Source organism: Herpailurus yagouaroundi, unplaced genomic scaffold (assembly GCF_014898765.1).
Source record: "Herpailurus yagouaroundi ecotype Mexico unplaced genomic scaffold, PumYag 164, whole genome shotgun sequence".
Lineage (NCBI taxonomy): Eukaryota > Metazoa > Chordata > Mammalia > Carnivora > Felidae > Herpailurus > Herpailurus yagouaroundi.
The window spans coordinates 22470207-22489724 of NW_024412405.1; the positions used below are offsets into that span (position 1 = coordinate 22470207).

The 19518-nt window shown below is 31.4% G+C and overlaps 1 long non-coding RNA gene across 1 annotated transcript in view; it reads left to right on the forward strand.

Moving 5' to 3' along the window:
* Positions 1-3114: 3114 nt before the first annotated feature.
* The window catches only part of LOC121037803 (uncharacterized), a 68169-nt gene continuing 51765 nt past the window's right edge, over positions 3115-19518 (forward strand). Inside the window, exon 1 of the long non-coding RNA XR_005793991.1 lies at positions 3115-3208. This is a non-coding gene — a long non-coding RNA (uncharacterized LOC121037803). The remainder of the gene's footprint in view (positions 3209-19518) is intronic.

Sequence of the window (19518 nt, forward strand, 5' to 3'; positions counted from 1 at the left end):
AATATATTTAATGATAATGCAGTTTTTCAAATGTTTATTTTCAATAAAAAATATGGAAGTAGCGGAAGAAGGTAGTAGGCTATTTGGTGACAACTGTTGTTTATACCTAATCAAATACGTATTAAAGGGTTAAAAAATAGTACTTTGTCAAAAGATTGCATTATTCATAAGTCAAAGTGAAAATAATGTTAAATGAAGTATAGCTTTTATTATTTTTGGGTGTGATATTTGAAGAAATTCTAGATAAATTAAAAAGATAAAGTATATGTTTTTTGAGACTTAAAACTGGATTCCGACATTTTCAAAGGTTTAGGCTAATAATACTGGCTCTTTTTAAAGCCTAACTTCAGGTTGCATGGGTATTCCATTTCAATCACTGAAATGAGGGAAACGGTGACTGACAATAATGATTAAAGTTGTTTTCTGATATACAATATAGTGAAAATATTTTTTTCTTAACATCTGAGAAAATTTTTCTGAAAGCAACTTTATTTAACCTGGCATATTGCCATTACCATAGATAGCTTCACGAAGCTCTTAGCTTTCTTATTTATTTATTTATTTATTTATTTATTTATTTATTTAAACACATAACATGAGATCTACTCTCAACAATTTTTTAAATGTGCAGTACATTATTGTTAGCTACAGGCACTATATTGTACAGCAGATCTCTAGAATTTATTCATTTTTCATACAAACCTTATACCCATTGAACAACTCCCCAGTTTCCTCTCCCTTGTTTTATTTGGGTTCTATATTAGTAACTGGATTTTAAGCCATCAATATTATTCTAACCCTTGGTTTCATGAACCAGTCTTTTCATATATTACTGAAAACTGAAATTATTGAAATTCCTGTTCATACTGTTGTTGCTAAATTAACAATTAAATTCCAGGCTGATTATTGAGTATTTCCTTCATGTTAATGGGTTTGGGCTCAACCACTGACTTACTGAGTTTTTATAGGAATTGAAAGGCTTTATCATTGTTTAATTACCCCAGCAATTTTCATATATTTCCTGGATCCCACAACAAGACAATCAAGAATAGAATATTAACAGACACTGATTTCACAGACCATGTGACTTACACAAAGATGTGTAAAGTTTCAGCTCCTTCTCTATAGCACTGAAGTGAAGTGTAATTTTGTTCTCTTAATGCCAATAACCAACCAGAGTACAGTACTGCAGATTAACTGAGGAAATAGTTCTAAATTAAGTCAAAGAGGAAAATAAAATAATATTCTTAAGGTGATGTGTTAACCAACAAGATAATTATATTCTCAGCAGGGTGAATGTTGCTGATATTTATAAATGATCAATTGTATGTCTGTATATCTATTAATCCATTTTATTAGTACTAGCCATAACTTCTGGTACCAGAAGACAAAATTACCTAAGTATATGGTTTTTTCCTCCTTCCTTATCCAGCAGCTGAAAAATTATATTTGTGCATGTTGAGCATAAGTAGCCTACACTTGATACATTTGATGTATGTGTAACTTTTGGTTACTAAAAAAATAAGGGATGGAGAACTCTTTCTAAAAATCTGCAGTAATAATGAATTATTCATTCTTGAATGTATTTAGTAAGGATACCACAAAAAGAGAAATTTATTAAAATATAAAAATGAATTTTATCTGGGAGCAATGTTAATTGTTCATAAGAAATCAGGTTTAAATATTTACTCCACAAGGTTTGATCACCAATTTAGTAATACCATCTATTACATATAATTCTGTCTTCTATATTATACATCCCATTCAATATACAGACACTAAAGTAGAAATTTATACAGTTAAAAGAAAACTAATTTAATGACATAAAACTGGTCAGAATTACTCAACGGTATATATATATATACCACAGAGAACAAGATAAGATTTAGTTTCCTTAGAAGCAGATTTTTTAAAAGGGTAAATTTAATACCAAAATACAAAGTAAATCAAAGAGCCTAGAAAATACCCAAGTGTTTTTCATACTACTTACTGTTTCTCTCTAAGAGTTGACAAAATAGACAATAGATAGTAATGCAGATGACATGATATGACAAGCAAAGAAAGGAGTTAAAGCTGGAGAAGACAATTAAGTGGTTGTCAAATTAGGAGATGAGGTAGTCATGGGAGAGCACAAATGGGGAGAGATATGAGAGGAACAAAGGATGTGAAAAGCAACTGGTAAAACATAAGGAATAATATTTAAACTCTAAAATAAATAATGGAACTTTCATTCATGACATTTAATTGTTCTCAGATTTAAGATCCAAAATACTTAATATGACCCCAAATTCCCTACATAGTCTGGGTCTTTTATCCCTTTTTAAGTTACATGCTCAGCACTCACCTTCAAACTCTCCATCCTCCTCTCCCTTCCCCCTGACTCCCAACTCCTACTCTATACACACACCATAATGTCTATTCTTCATATATACTCATAGTTAATGTCTCAAGGATCCCATTCATTCATTCACAAGGATCTAGACCTTGAGATATAGTGGTGTTTCATCAGTTCCCAGTCAACCACATCAAAGTTCTTCACATAAAAAAAACACAGGACATTTCAACAGTGTTAAGAATGCTCTGGTCTCTCCATGATGACCAACTAAAAACATCGTTTTCAGGTATCAATATCCCACCCAATAGAATAGCTCATTGAACACTAGCCTTTATTAAATGAAGCCTAAATAGATAATGAGGTTGCTCACCACACTTAGGCTGGCGAAATTGAATGCATGGTAATACAGTGTGGTCGTTTATAATATTTAAAGGTCAGTACCATATCTGATATTGTTACAAGCCTTTTGGCCTTCATAGGTGAATCTTATATCCCACAATATTCCACTGTCTTGACTATGTGTGAATCTCTGTTTGCACAATCAGCCTTCCTACAAAGTCATCCTCCCCCAAATTGTTTCATTGCATCCCAGGTGTTCACATGTGGCCATATATGGTGCTCCTTAATTAAATACCCAGAGATTTTTGTAAATCTCTAAATACTGTAAATCACTAAATGTTTCATTCACCATGATTCATGTGATATATTTTCACCATAATTGCTTCATTAACCAAGTTTCTACAATTGTGTTTTTTTTTTCTCATTTCCTAGATGTATTTCCTGACTCATTGGAAACTAATTTGTGTGAAAATGATTCATCAAATGCTGAACTGAAAACACTCTTTCCTGCTTGTTTCTAGATATTTGAAAAAGGTATTATCTTCAGATTATCTATCTAGCTATCTATCTCTCCATACATCCCCATAGACCTGCACTATTATATACTAATGATTAATTAAGAGTATAAAACCCTAGTATACCTGAGCTCAATACTGGCTGTGTTATATATTGTTTTTATGACATTTGGATTATTGTATTCAACTTTTTCAGACCTCAGTTCTCTTTATAAGAAGAACATTAATGTAAGTAATGCTCATACTTATAAAAATATGAAATATTATAATGCATTTATAGCAATTAAACCATTCTTGTCACATATATGTTCTATAAATAAGCTATTACTTTTGTTATTTTTACTACTGCTGCTCCTGCTGTTGCTTCTACTTTTATTACTCTACTGCTAATACATTACTAAAGTATGCTCTTGACTAAATTTTTGCTGCTAAGTTATGTGTTTTAGGTCAGTCATAAAACTGTTTGTTGACATTGTGTCACACTAATGTACTTAAAGGTAATAGAAATATGAAGCAAGAACTGATCAACAAGACAAATGGTCTTGCAGGAGTAAATTTAGCTCAAGAATTATTTGTTCATTTTGGCATCATTCATTCATTCATTTAAGTGAGAGATATTATGTGAGACTAAGGATACAAAAATTAATAAGGACTGATTGCTAACTTAAGAAACATATGTCAAATTTCTTTGATTCACTAATTATTATTGAAGCTTTTGGAATATAACTAAGTCATATTTTGAAATTATTGGTGGGAAAGTTTGATTCTTATTGGGTGCTTATATTTTTCTAATGATAAGGTTGCACAATTTAATTTGACTATAAAATGAAACTTACATTTTGTTTATTTCTGTAATAATATTAAGCATTCAATCTATTTTCAAGTGTTGAAGTGATAATATACTCAGATCTATAGAAATGTGGTTTATTCTCCCTTTAAAATTCTGAAATGTCTTTTACAGAAATGTTACACTATATTCTTTTCTTCCTGTATCCCTTGCACAATATAAATAATTCATGATGACACATAGTTCCTTTAGAATAAAATAGAAAAAGAAGAGAATCATAGAAATTCTCCATTTAGGGAACAGTTTTCCAGTGCTTATGACAAAGGTAGTGCTAATATTATTGTTCTTGGTTACAATGATTTCTTTTCAAATAATGGCCCCTGGCAATATTATTTTTTGTTACAATTATTGCTGATTGAATGAAAACTATTGCTTATTGAATGAAAACTCACATGACATCAGTCCCATGTATTTATAAAAAGGAAATGTTTTCTTGAACATGTTTGAAATGTTTAATCATTTATCAAGATATATGTGCAGATGTGTTTGTGTGTCTACATGTAAATAGAAAACTTGGAATTTTATATATATATATATATATATATATATATATATATATATTTATGAATATAATTTTTCTTTACATAAGCATAGTAATTTTAAAAAATGAATCAAGCCTATGATAAATATTATAATTTCACCGTGTTTTTATGAAACATTCTTCTAAATTTAATTTAATTATCGGGGCACCTGGGTGGCGCAGTCGGTTGAGCATCCGACTTCAGCCAGGTCACGATCTCGCGGTCCGTGAGTTTGAGCCCCGCGTCGGGCTCTGGGCTGATGGCTCAGAGCCTGGAGCCTGTTTCCGATTCTGTGTCTCCCTCTCTCTCTGCCCCTCCCCCGTTCATGCTCTGTCTCTCTCTGTCCCAAAAATAAATAAACGTTGAAAAAAAAAATTTTTAAAAAAAAATAAATTTAATTTAATTATTATCAATAAAACAGTATTGCTCAGTTGAAGCATAATTTACAAGTGTACATTTTATCCCTCCAAATTATTCAAGCATTCAGAGGTTGAATATGACAGTGATATTGACCATTTGTTTAGATTATAACCAGCACTGATCCTCAACATCAAGAAGGAAGTAAAAAGTCTGTATATATATTATTATGTATACATTATATATACATATATATTATTTATATATATTATTTAATATATATATTATTTAATAATTATATATTATTAAATATATATAATAATTATATATTATATATAATAAATTATATATAATATATAATATATAATATTAAATAATATATAATTTAATATATATTTAATTATATTAAATATATATTTTATTAAATATATTTAATATAATTGAATATTGATTAATTAATATAATTAAATATTAACTATATAAATAATTAATTATTTAATATATAATTAAATAATATATATTATTTATTAATAATATATATATTATTTAAGTCTTTCTTCATTAGGTAATTAAACATTGCAAAATTTTAAATAATAGATAAAATGCCTTAGATGAATTTGAGTATAAAGAAAGTTTGAAGGCCTCTGAATATGACCATGATGGAGAATTAGGTATCAGATTTGCTCTTCCTCCAATTAAATACCTATACAATAGTTATAAAATAATTGTACCAGACAATCAACCAGAGTGAATCACCTTGAGATAAGGAAAGATCATAAATTGCAACCCACATGCCTGTAGCTGTTTCTTTTAGGGCAGCTTCCAAACTGGAGCAGAGTAAAATAGAACTGTTTGAGTCTATAATCAGTGAAAATACCTTTAAAAATGTAAGCGAAATAAAGATGTTTCTAATGTCTCCCCACAAAAAAAAATTTTGAGACTTCAAAGCTATAGACCTTTCCTATGAGAAAACTAATCTCCAGATGAAATCAAGCAACTTCAAAAAATAAGTAAAAGTACAACAAGCTGTAAATATATGGGTAAGTAGAAATCAATGTTACATTAATACTAAATATTGTGGGATTTATAACATGTGAGATAAAATATTCTATATCTTAAAAGCAAAAATAGAATAAGGGGAATAAATAATGTTAAACTACTGGAAGTTTCTTGCCTTTAGGGGAAGTGACAAGTACTAATTTAAAGTAGACTGCAATATGTCATTGATGCATATTGAAATTGGTAGTATAACTGATAAAATAATAATAAAAGAACAGAGCATCTAAAAATCTAATAAGGAAGAAATAACATAAGGTACAACTAAATAATGATATATAATACAAGGAAAAATAAAAACCTAATACAGGAGAAAAACTGAATTTTCCAAGAGAGCAAAAGGGGTAAAATATAAATACAAAAGCAGATAAAAATCTTAGAAAACAAATTATAAGATGATAGACTAAAGCCTATTATGTTATTTTTTTACTAAATAGAAGTATTCTGTCAAGTAAAACACAAAGCCAGTGTTCTCTTTAGGATTTTTATGGTTTCAGGTGTCACATTTAGGTCTTTAATCCATTTTGAGTTTATTTTTGTGTATGGTGTTAGAAGGTGGTCCAGTTTTCCCAGAACTATGTATTCAAGAGATTCTTTTTCTTATTTTTGCCTCCTGTGTCATAGATTAATTGGCTATATAAACATGGGTTTATTTTCTGAGCTCTATAGTCTCTTCTATTCTAAGTTTCTGTGGGTTTGTTGTTGTTGTTGTTGTTGTTGTTGTTGTTGTTGTTGTTGCTGTTGTTTTGCCAGTATCATACTGTTTTGATTACTACAGCTTTGTAGTATGTCTTGGAATCTGAACTTGTTTGTTTTGTTTTTATTTCTCAATATTAGTTTGTTTTTCTTTCTCAATATCACTTTGGTTATTCATGGTACTTTGTGATTCTGTAGAAATTTTGGTAATATGGTTCTAGTTTTGAGAAAAATACTGATGGTATTTTGAAAGGCATTTCTTTGAAATTGTAGACCGATAGTTAAAATGGACATTTTAACAACATTATTTCTTCCAATCCATAAACATGGAATATCTTTCCATTTGTGTCCTCTTCAGTTTCTTTCATCAGTGTTTTAGTTTTCAGAGTACAGATTTTTTCACTTCCTTGCTCAAGTTTATTCTTATGTATTTTTTTTTTTTGGTGTGATAGCAAATGGGATTGTTCTCTGAATGTATTTTTCTGCTATTTATTATTAGTGTATAGAAATGCTACTGATTTCTGGATACTAATTTTGTAATCTGCAACTTTACTGAATTCATTTATCAGTTTCAGTACTTTTTTGGTGTTGTATTTGGTAGAATTTTCTATGTATAGTATCATGTCATCTGCAAAGAGTGACAGTTTAACTTCTTCGTCACCAACATGAATGTCTATTTCCTTTGTTCTTTTTCTTGTCTGATTCTGTGGCTAGAACCTCTAGTACTATGTTGAACAAAAGTGGCTAGAGTGGAAATGCTTGTCATGTTCCACATGTTAGAGGAAAAGCTCTCAGTTTTTCACCATTGAGTATCATGTTAGCTGTGGGTTTGTACACCTGAAACTAATGTAACATTGTGCATTGACTACACTCAAATAAAAAAAATAAAAATAGCTAGGTCATTACTTTCACTATGGTCTCAAAGAAAAAAAAGCTAATAAAACTATTTACCTCTTAAAAATAATTGTATACAAGGAGAGACTTCACTGGAAAAGACGATTACAATAGAGGGGAACAATTGACAATAAGGAAATACTGAAAGACTAACTCAGAAGTCTGAGGGAAAGGATGGGTGAACAAAGCTTTTACATATAAATACTTTGGGAAGGTGATTGGTGAAAACAGGAGGGGGCACACTAAAAAGTGCTAGAGGAACCTTGAAACAGCAAACTTTGTCAAATGTTTCCGTAACAGGAAAGTTGAGGCAGCTTTTTGTTTAAGCAGAAAGGGTGGAGGCAGGAAGCTCTAGGCAAAGTTATAATCTAGAGAGTTCATATAAAGTCTAAGACCTAGGTATCCTAGTCAAATCAGCCAACAGATATATCAAAAACAAAATTTTATATGCCATGTCATCTCTAACCAATATAATTAAAGGACAGTATTGCAATCTTTTTTAAAATAAAAATACCAACTATATTTTATTAAAAGAAAAAAGCCACATAAAAGGAAATCTTGAACCCACAACTATATGGTCCATTAATCTTGAACAAAGAAGGAAAGAATATCCAGATGGAAAAAATTTCTTCAACAAATGTTGTTGGGAAAACTGAACAGTAACATGCAAAAGAATGAAACTAGACCACTTTCTTACACAATGCACAAAAATAATTTCAAAATGGATTAGAGACCTAAATGTAAAACATGAAACCATAAACATCCTAAAGGAGAACAGAGGCAGTAACCTCTTTGACATTGGCCGTAGCAACTTCTTTCTAGATATGTCTCCTAAGACAAGGGAAAAAAAAACAAAAATAAACTATTGGGACTATGTCAAAATAAAAAGCTTCTGCACAGTGAAGGACACAATCAACAAAATTAAAAGGCAACCTGCAGAATGGGAGAAGATATTTGCAAATGACATATCTGATAAAGAATTAGTGTCCAAAATATATGAAGAACTTATAAAACTCAATATCCAAAAAACAAATAATCCAATTAAAAATGGGCAGAAGACATGAACAGACATTTTTCCAAAGAAGACATATAGATGGCCAACAGATACATGAGAAGATGCTCAACATCACACACCATCAGGGAAATACAAGTCAAAACTACAATTAGATATCACCTCACACCTGTCAGATGTCTAAAATCAACAACACAAGAAACAACACATGGTGAGGATGCAGACAAAGGGGAACACTCTTGTACTTGTGGTGAGAATGCAAAGTGCTGTAGCCACTCTGGGAAACAATATGGAGGTTCCTAAAAAAGTTAAAAATAGAGCTACCCGAGGATCCAAAAATTGCAGTACTAAGTATTTACCCAAAGAATACAAAAATACTAATGTAAATGGATACATACACCTTGATGTTCATAGAACTAATAACCTACAAATATCTATCTACAAATAGCCAAAATATGGAAAAAGCCTAAGTGTCCTTCCACTAATGAATGGATAAAGATGTCAGACACCCACACACACACACACACACACACACACACACACACACACCAGAATATTAGTCATAAAAAAGAATGAAATCTTGCATTTTTAATGACATGGGTGGAGCTAGAGAGTATTATGCTTAGCAAAGTGAGTCCTTTGAAGAAAGACAAATACCATGTGATTTCACTCATATGTGGAATTTAAGAAACAAAACAAATAAGCATAGGGAGAAGAAAATAGAGGCAAACTGAAAAACAGATTCAACTATAGAGAATAAACTGATGGCTACCAGAGGGGGAGGTGGGTGGGGAAGGGGATTAAGGAGTGCATTTGTTTTATCAAAGTGATGAATCAGTATATTGTACACCTGAAACTAATATTATACTGTATGTTAAGTAACTGGAATTTAAATACAAACTTAAAAAAAATCCAAAATTAAATACTATGCACACACTGAAAATCAAAATTATGTGGTTATATTAATATAAAAGAATTACACTTGAAGGCAAGAGGTATCACAGGAGGTAAAGAGAGATAATTTGCATTGATAAAGGACATTATAATATTAAAGGTGTATGCATGTACACCTATAGATTTTTGCATATCTATAGTGAAGCTTGTAAAAATAAGAAAAAATAAATCCAAAATGTTATTCAGAGATATTAGCATATTTTCTCAATAAGCAATAGATCTGTTACTGAAAATGTATCAGCAATGATAGAAGATTTGGACAACAAAAACTTAAATCACTTGAAATATTTGGCATACCCAACAGCTGCATTGATTCATACTTTTAAAGTGCACATAGCACAATGATGAAAATAGATGACATTGTGATCCATAAACATTCAATAAAGATCAAAGGCTTGAAGTAAATAGAGATTATTCTCTCAAATCATCGATTCAATAATTTTTAACGTATTAGAAAATGGTTATAAATTAATGGTATATCACTTAAATATTCCATGCATTACAACATAGTAGTTACAATAGATTCTTTTAAAAAACCCTCTTGATTTGAATGATAATGAAAATACAATATTTCAAAACTTCAGAAAAGTTTAAAGTTATGTTAAGAGGTAAATGTATAGCTCTAAATGCATTTATAAGAAGGGAACAAACAATGTGAATCAATGATCTACACTTGAGATTTCAGCTCTGATATTTAAAGAGATATGAAGTAATCACTCTAACCAGAAAAAAATGAGCACACTGAAAATCAGTAGCTTATCTTGGACAAATCAGAGAATTGAGATTGTACAGCAAACCATCAACTTGAAAATTGAGAGACAAGTAAATTCAGAGTCAGTGATAGCCAAGATTGACTTATCTCAATTAGAAAACCCTAAAACTGTAAACAAATAGGAAAACTTGAATGGTAGGTTCTATAATTCGCTGGAGTCTGACTATTGGATGATCTTAAGAGTGAAAAACATCTGTTGGCCACAGCTGAAAGCATTCTTCAAAACGAGGACCTACTTTCCAATGCTTAAGAGCCTCATCCCATCTGGTGGAATAACATCATTTCAAAATCAATCCAAGTATGTCACCATAATAACAGGCTAAAGAAGAAAAAATTATTTAATCACATTAATTGATGAAGAGAAATCACTTGACAAAATTCAACACCCATTAATGATAGGATCTCTCAAGAAAAGTGAATACAGGGGGATCTTCCACAAATTGATGAAAACACCTTAAAATAACAACAGTAGCTAACACTGGACACTTTCCTCTTAAGGAACAAGGAAGGCATCATTCTCATCATTCCTATTCAAGATTCTACTGGAAGCACTACATATTGCAACAAGACAAGAAAAGAAAAGACAGTGTATATATAATGGAAAGATGGAAAATTGCCTTTGTTCACAAATGATGTAATTGTTCATGTAGAATGTCCTAAAGAGGTTTTTTTTTAATTTTTTTTAATGTTTATTTATTTTTGAGACAGAGAGAGACAGAGCATGAACGGGGGAGGGTCAGAGAGAGAGGGAGACACAGAATCTGAAGCAGGCTCCAGGCTCTGAGCTGTCAGCACAGAGCCCGACGCGGGGCTCAAACTCACGGACCGTGAGATCATGACCTGAGCCAAAATCGGACGCTTAACCAACTGAGCCACCCAGGCGCCCCTCTAAAGAATTATTTTTTAAAAAACCTTAGATTGGGGCACCTGGGTGGCTTAGTCAGTTAAGCGTAGAGCCTCCTTGGGATTCCCTCTCTCTCTCACTTTCTGCCCTTCCCCCATGCTTGCTTGCTCTCTCTCTTGCGCTCTCTCCCTCTCTCTCGAAATAAATAAAGTAGAACTCTAAAAACACCTTAGCTTGTAACAAATCAAAGTGTTGTATGTCAAGATTACATGATATAAAATCAATATATAGAATCAATTGTTTTTCTATATAACAGCAATGAATAGCAAGGATTATAAAAGTTAAAAATAAATACGTTTACAATAACGCCAAATAGAGGCATTATTAGATAAAATATAACAAATTATGTAGATAATGTATATGTAAAACATTAGAAAGTTCTGATGAAATAAATCAAAGAGTGTCTAAATAAATGAAAAGATACTCCATATTTACGTAATGGAAAACTGAATGTTGTTAATATGTCAATTCTTCCCAACTTAATCTATAGATTTAATGTAATCTCAATCATAATCCTAGCAGGATATTTTGGACATAGTACAAAGTATTTCTATAATATTTATGGAGAAGCAAAACTCTACAATAACCAACACAATATTGAAGAATAACAAAGTTGGAGGACTTATGATCTGATATTAAGACTTTACATAGAGACCAATGACAATGTGGTTTTGGTGAAAGAATAGACACTAAAATCAGTGAAACAGAAAACAAAGCTCAAAACCTACATGTGTATCATCAACAAAGATTTGGCGAAAGACCCAAGGCAATTCAAACAGAAAAAACAGTCTTTTCAGCAGGTGGTGATGGAGCAATTTAATATTCATATTAAAAACATGAACCTAGATACAAGTTTTATAGTTTTTCACAAAACTTAATTCAAAATGAGTAATAGTCTTCCCAATATAATATTTAAAACTGTTAAACTTCTAGAAGAAATCATAGAGGGAAATATTTATGACCTTGGGTTTGGTGATGATTTTCTATATACAACATCAAAGAAAGAATTCACAGATTGGATTTTATTAAAATTATAAATTTTTGATGAGTGAAAGCCATTGTTATGAGAATAAAAAGACAAGCCATAGATTGGGAGAATATATTTTCAAAACATTTATTTGATAAAGGATTTATATTCAAAATAAAAAGAACCCTCAAAACTCAACAGTAAGGAAATAACTCAATTTAAAACGAAAAAAAAAGACTTAAAAAGACACTTAGTCAAAAAAGATATACTGATAGAAAATAAGCATGTGAATACCAGTTCAACATGTTTTATCTTTAGAGAATTGCAATTAAAGACAATGATTTATCCTAAAAAACCTATCATACTGGCCAAAATCCAAAATTTGATGCTACCAATTGCTAGCAAAGACGTGGAAAACAATAATAGTCATTTATTTCTGAAATGAATGCAAAAAGTACTGCCACTTGACAAAAGAATTTGCAAGTCATGAAGGGGTAACACATACATAGTCTTACCATGTTATTGAGAAGTCTTTCCTCTAGGTTTTTTTCCCAACTGACTTAAAAATATGTGTGTACAAAAATCTGCACACAAATGTTTATAGCAGCTTTATTTATCACCAGAAACTAACAGGAAACAACAAAATGTCATTCTGCGGTTGAGTTTATAAACTGTGATGAACTTAGTGTATTATTCAGTGATAAAAATACATTCATTATCAAGCTATACAAATACATACATGAATCTAACATAAATGCTTATTGCTAAATGAAAGAAAGCAGTCTTAAAAGACTGCATTTTGTGCAATTCCAGTTATGTGACATTCTGGAAAAGGAAAAACTTAAAGACAGTAAAATTATTTTTATTCTCTGATTGCCGAATGTTTAGGGGGATTAAAGAAAGGATGAACAGGGGCGCCTGGGTGGCGCAGTCGGTTAAGCGTCCGACTTCAGCCAGGTCACGATCTCGCGGTCCGTGAGTTCGAGCCCCGCGTCAGGCTCTGGGCTGATGGCTCGGAGCCTGGAGCCTGTTTCTGATTCTGTGTCTCCCTCTCTCTCTGCCCCTCCCCCGTTCATGCTCTGTCTCTCTCTGTCTCAAAAATAAATAAACGTTGAAAAAAAAATTAAAAAAAAAAAAAGAAAGGATGAACAGGTGAATCACAGGGGATGTTATAAGATGACAAAACTATTAGGAAGATACCATAGTGATGAATACATGATAAACACTTATAAAACTCTATATAACTTTACAGAATAAAGAACTAAACTTAACAGATGCTAAAGGAGATATGAATGATGCATTAATATTATATCATTAATTGTTACAAATGTACCACACTACACTATATAAAATAAGGTAAAACTGGATCCAGTTTACCTTACTTGGAACTCTCTGGGAACTCTTTGTGCTATTTTCATTATTTTTCTGTAAACCTAAAACTTTCAAATAAATAAATTAATTCTAATAAAAAAGAATTAATAATATAAATCTCCAGTGTGTAATAATATATAATAAATGTGAAAACAAACATATAAACAATAGAGCAAAAATAATGAATGAAAATAATAAAAATCAAAGTAAAAACCAGTAATATAGCAATCACACATGTAATAGAGATACTCAAAAGATGATTTTTGAAAAAGGCAAATAAACTAGAAAGAAAATCCTAGCAAGACTGATAAAGTATTATAGAAATCTAAGATTACCAATATTATGAATAGAAACAGAAACACTACTTCAGATTCTATAGAAATATAGGGAATAATTAAAGCATTTACAATAATTTACACATTTAAATTTTTTAATGTATTCCAAATAGACGAATTCCTACAGAAAACACATTGTAATAAATGCTACTCAAGAAATAAAGATAAATTATTCCACAAAGATTACTTCAGTCCAGATGGCTTCACTAATAGTTTTTTTCCAAATATTTAAGGAAGAAATATTAGCAATCTTTTGCAAACTCTTTGTGTATAGAATAAAAGTTGCATCCCAGTTTTTCTATAAAATATGGTTGCAAATTCTAAACACTAGCAGAATAGTCAAGAAATATTTAAAAAGATTATTATATTGTTAAAAAGTAAGATTTATTCTGAGAATAGTAAGTTTTTTTAACACTTGAAGTTTAATCAATATTTTCCAAATTAAAATATAAAAAAGAATAAAATAATGTAATTAGATGAATAAATTCAAGACACATCTATCATTTTACCATATTCTTAATCTGGTAAGATATACACGGAAAAATATATAAATGCCATTATTTAATATTTTGCCCCTGAGACTGAGAAAAATCATTGTCCATTATTGCCAGTTCTAGTCTGTACCTCACTATAGGTTGTACCCAATGTAATATGGCAAAATAGAGACATAATAGCTGTTAGAATTATGCAAAAGTTGATTTTTTATACATGTCATGATAATGTCATAGAAAATAATCTTCCCCCAAAAAAAGAATAAATTAAAATAGGAATTAATAACTGAATTTAGCTGGATGCAAGGTAAACATATTTGTCAATTACATTTCTTTATACTAACAATTAAAAATGAGAATGGAATTTAAATAGGGGCACCCAGGTGGCTCAGGTAGTTGAGCATCCTAACTCTTGATTTCAGCTCGGGTTGTGATCCCAGAATTGTGAGATTGAGTCCTATATCATGGGACTGAACCATGCATTGGGCTCTGTGCTGAGTGTGGAGCATGCTTGGGATTCTCTCTCTCTCTCCATCTGCCCCTCTCCCCTGCTCATGCTCTCTCTTTCCATCTCTAAAATAAAAAATAATTGAAAAAAATGGAATTTAAATATATAGCTCTGTTGTTATCAAACCAAACTTCAAATGCCTAGGAATATCTAACTAAATGTACAATTATTACAAGTTTACAGATTGCTAGACTGGTATTAGTAAAATGTCAGTAGTCCTCAAATTTCACTGAAGATTCTGTGCCATCCCAAACCCCAGCAGGATTTATTTTTTATTTTTTGGAAATTGAAAGTATGAGTCTAACATGTAGGCAGATGTGCAAATGATCTGGAGTAGCCAAGGGAATTTTGAAGCAGAATAAAACCAGAGGACATATATTACTACTTACCAAGACTTACTATAAATATAGTCATTCCAACAACGTGATATTGACTGAAGGATGGACAAATGGCCCAACAAGACAGAATAGAGTCCAATTAGAAACACACATATTAATTTTAACTGATTTTTGACAAAGCCTCCACTGCAAATTTACTAGAGAAGGAATGGTCTTTTCAATCATTTGGATATCAATGAGGGAAAAAATAATCTTAACATATTTCTCCTTCTAAACAAGTCAAATTAATTTTAAATGATGCATAGACTTAAATCTAAAGTGATCTAACTTCTAAAAGAAAACACAAGAATGTCTTCATTACTTGGTCTGTGCACACAGATTTCTGAGATAGCACATAGAAACGATAACTCTAACAAAATGTCAAAAAATTGTACAATTAACTTTATTAAAATTAAACACTTCTGATTTTCAAAAGGCCTGATCATTAGTGGGAAAGATAAGGAAAAATAATACCCACACACAGAGATATTCTTGTAATTTCATAAGAAAAAGGCTAAAAAAAGAACTGCACATGTGCTTCACAAGAGATATATGATTGTTTTTAAAAACTTATGGAAATGTTCCCAAATCATTATTCATTATAGAAATGCAAATTAATGTCGAAAGGAACAATCACTACATATCCATCAGAATGTCTAATAAAACTAAAAATACCAAGAGTTGTCAAAATAGAGTAACAGAGAGGACACTATATTGCTGGTGAGAATCAAAATTTGTAAAACCATTATGAAGAAAATATTTTGCTAGTATCTGTTTGAAATAAAAATTTGCAGTCCCCATTTATACACTTGGAATCAGTAATTCTGTTTCTTAGTATATGTCCAATAGAAACACACCAAAACAGATGGATAGAAGTTTTACTCATAATTCCCAACTAGGAATAACTCAAATGTCCAGTAACAGTAGAATGGGAAATTCATCATATCTTTCTATCTTGGAATTCTATACAGAAATGAAAAAGATCATATTACTGGTATGTATATTGTGTGTGAATCTCACAGATATAATATTGGTGAATGAAGGGAGATAAAAAGGATTTCATGTTGTATGATTCCACTTGTTTTAAGTCACAAATAGGCAAAATGAATCTGTGATTTTAAGTCAGACTAACATTTACAACTGGGTATGAACCTGTTTAGGACATGGATTTAGGGAGGCTTTTTGGGTAGTAGTTCACACAGTCTTGATCTGGCTGTGGTTACAGGAGGTGCACGTTTAAGATATGTAGACTTTATGTGTGTGATAACTCCAAAAAAGGAAAATAAGTATATTTGCCTACACTAGTTCTAAAATGTATATTATAGAATAATGCTTTGATGGTTGGAAAATATCCTTCTTCTGGAACTCACAAAGTAAAATATGTGAAACTGAATTTGATAAAACAAGGGTTAATACATCACTGTGAATTACATTGTTCTGGGTTAGTTTGCTTGTTCCAATAATGCAATATGATATTAAAACCATAAAATATTTTAGGCAAGCATACAACTTACTTAAAAAAGGAAATTAACATCATCTTCCATTGTCATCCTATCCATTAGTGTCTTACTTAGAGTAGGGTATTATTAAAAAGACTCTAATAAAGTATAAAATTTTAGGTTTATAAGAAATCTAACATGTATGCAATAGTATTTGCATCAAATCAATGAATAGTACCTCCATCATACCTGAATACCTTGAATAATAAAAATTCAATTATCTTCCATAGCATTACACTGCAATTTTTTTAATATATGGAAATTATAACATATGAAACCAAAATTCACCAACATATAATAGTGGAAGGAATTTGATTGTAGTTTTTGAAGATCGTTGAAAAATGAAAACAGTGCCAGTTGTGTGTCAGGCACTTTCTTTGTACTAGAACGGTGCTGTATCACTTAATCTAACAATAATTACAGCATGTATCATTTTCCTTTTTATTGATGGGTAAACTAAATTCAGAAAAAATAATGCCCACATTCAAGATAAATATTTACACTTTCTATGTGTAATGAGACATGGAAAGAGTTAATCTTTCCTGGAACCATTATACACAAGTTCCAAACCTGTTACAACATGAGCAGTGTGATTATTAATATTGCTTCTACCAGGAATTCCTCCAAAAATGGCATGTTTGGGAGAAATTAGATATAATAATTCTTGGCTCATTTTATTAGAAGTGATATTTTCTTCTTCTGGTAAGTCTGTAGAGCCACAATGTCCTTGGATAAGTCTTAATTTAAATCCTTCCTAATTATACCTCATCAGAAAAATTGTTCATTTAAATTGGAATATAGATTAAGTTTTTGCTCACTTGTGGTCAAGACTGAAGAACATTCTTAGATACTCTAATGCTTGATAGAATATAGCAAACACTATTTTACATATGGGTTTCCAATTAAGGGGCAAAGAACTCAAGGGAAAACAGCCAGAGTTGTCTGTTTTTATCAGTCTTCCCTGTTTATGTCCCTATAGTAATCTCTGAGACATCTTCTATGCTATTAGAACTCCAAAATTCTTCACAAGCCTTCAATCTGCTATGTTTTTTCAAGGGCCTCTGCCTCTTTTAAGAAACAATTTTTGCCAAAAATAGCTATCTTATTTCTCTCAGTCAATGATTGTTTTAGGCAAGGGCAACCGACAAAATTGTGGCAATTCAGAAGTACAAAAAAGTTCCCAAAAAGTAATCTATGAAGGATTTTCCTACTCCTGAGATAAAAGATAGGAATATTCTTTTGTCTGCTTCTTGATCCTGTCTTCTGCATGTGACAACTTGAAATGAGGCCACCATCTTGGAACTATTTGTACAGAATCAACATGCTGAGGAGGGAAGGACTGAAGTCTCCATTCTTAATTTTTTTTTTAATCTTTATTTTTGAGAGAGAGACAGAGTGTGAGCAGGGGGGAGCAGAGAGAGAGGGAGACACAGAATCCGAGGCAGTCTCCAGGCTCTGAGCTGTCAGCACAGAGCCCAATGCAGGGCTTGAACTCATGAACCGTGAGATCATGACCTGAGCCAGTCGGTTGCTCAACAGACTGAGCCACCCAGCCGCCCCTGAAGGCTCCATTCTTACTTAGACGTGGAGTTAACCTTACCTGGAGTTGCCATACTGCCATACCTGTTTTCAGATTTTTTTGATACTTAACAGCTACAAGCATAATAATTTTTATTTTTTATATTGTAAAGTTCTATAAAACTAATCCTGTGTCAATTATAGAGTAGATTCTATATAAGTACAACTGAAATGCTGTTTAGATTTTGTTTGACATGAAGAAGAGCTAAAAGAGATCAGTTCAGAAAACAATTCTGGGTGGGTTCTCTGCAAGGAATGAGAGTGGGATCCATGTCCTTAACAAGATTCAAGTCGAATAATCTCAAAACAACTTTGGGAGTATCAAGATCAAGGTATAAGCATCCAGTATTTTGTGAGCATACAGAAATATTCTTACACTCCCAAATGTTAAAAGAATTGAGTGAACTTAAATTAGTATTAACAGATATGAAAAGGTGAAATTTTAACGTTTACTTTTTATAAAAGTATAATTGAGGATGCAACCTAAGAATGCTAAAGAAAATGAACTTCTTCATCTGAACAGGACTCTTTGACTAAAGAAAGTTAAATTGACAATAAGCTACTCTCTTGTTAAGTCATTTTGAAGGTAGTATGAAGGCTCATGGCACAGAAGGAGAAAATTGCAAGAGAAGCCAAGTGGCATTGGCAGAAGTTTCGCAGAGTATCTGAAAGGGACATCTACCCTTTATGATACCATACTGCATGTAAATGAGCAGAAGAATATTTTTACCAGATCTAGCTGGGGGGTACAGAAATATACACATACATATATATGGATATGTACTTATTCTGTGAAACCTATATCTATAAATTTCATAAAAAAATAATACTTTTCAGTTTCTTTTGAGAAACCTGGAAATGTGTCTGCACTAAATTTGGATTCCCACATGGCAGCATTCAGCTGCGACTGCTTAAACTCTGTCTCCTTTGGTTGGGATTTGTACTTTCTGTCCGGTTGGACACAGTCTTCACTACTTTTGACTGCTTCTCAGAACCTTAAAATCAGTGACCAGCTGCTATTTACTTTACCCCAGCCAGCTTTTTCAATGAGGTTGCCACCTTGTAACATAAATGTATTTGTGCTTGCAAGCTTCACCATGGTTTCTTCAGACTGACATCTTCAGTGAACTCACCACAGTTTTGTTTTATTTTATTTTATTTTATTTTATTTTATTTTATTTTATTTTATT